Here is a 982-nt window from a genome sequence, read left to right as displayed (position 1 = left end):
CACAGATGCTGCCAGACCTGCTGAGCTTTTCCAGCAACTTTGCTTCTGTTTTTGTTCCTGATTTTCAGCATCCGCAGTTCTTTTGGTTTTTATTTAGTGCCACTCATTTACGTTCAGTCTCTGTTTTCTGCCAATCTTTTATTCATGTTAATAGGCTAACGGCCCAATATTATGAGCTTGCATTTTCCACAAAAAGCTTTTTATGATGTTCCTTCTCCTGTCTGGAAGCACCTGGAACTGAGTCATATTGATGTTGATAAACTCACCTGATCAGGTGGGAAAGGCCCTTTTCCAAAGTTTCAGAGTCCTTTATTTGATCTGAGTGGCCCGAGTGGATCTCTCTTATGATTCACCGCAGGGGAAGACAGTGAGGAAGGGATTCTGGCTGAAACGATGCCCACAATAGACATGATTTTAATCTTGTTGAGGCCCAGAGGACAGGAATACTTCTTTGAGCCTTATAAGGAAAGCTGGGTTACTCCCAGAAATACAAATGCACACCCTCCTGATCATGAAACAGCTGTAGAATGGTCGTGAAATCGTGAAATGATTTCTGAAGAAGGGCCCCGACCTGAAACGTCAGCTTTCCTGCTCCTCTGATGCTGCCTGGCCTGCTGCGTTCTTCCAGCTCCACACTGTGTTATCTCTGATATCTCTGAAGAATATTCATACATTTTATTTATATTTTAAAATTATAAATCTCAGATTGCCATCCTTATTTTGTAACTTTTGTTTCTCCTCCAACAATAGTCATCCAGTTTTCCAAAGGCAGCTACAACTGTGCAATCTGATAACCAGCTGTGTGCATTCTTATCCCCTGGCCACGTACATTATCAGTGTACATCCTCATCCACCGACAGTGAACATTGTCAGTGTACATCCTCATCCACCGACAGTGAACATTGTCAGTGTACATCCTCACCCACCGACAGTGAACATTGTCAGTGTACATCCTCATCCACAAGTCCTGTACATTGTCAGT

At 43.0% G+C, this 982-nt stretch overlaps 1 protein-coding gene across 2 annotated transcripts in view; it reads right to left on the bottom strand.

The window, feature by feature from the left end:
• rbfox1 (RNA binding fox-1 homolog 1) overlaps window positions 1-982 on the bottom strand; it is a 239676-nt gene that overhangs the window by 151594 nt on the left and 87100 nt on the right. The gene's annotated exons all lie outside the window — the stretch shown is intronic.

This window comes from Rhincodon typus, chromosome 21 (assembly GCF_021869965.1).
Source record: "Rhincodon typus isolate 14 chromosome 21, sRhiTyp1.1, whole genome shotgun sequence".
Classification (NCBI taxonomy): domain Eukaryota; kingdom Metazoa; phylum Chordata; class Chondrichthyes; order Orectolobiformes; family Rhincodontidae; genus Rhincodon; species Rhincodon typus.
This window is presented reverse-complemented; position numbering and strand designations above follow the sequence as displayed.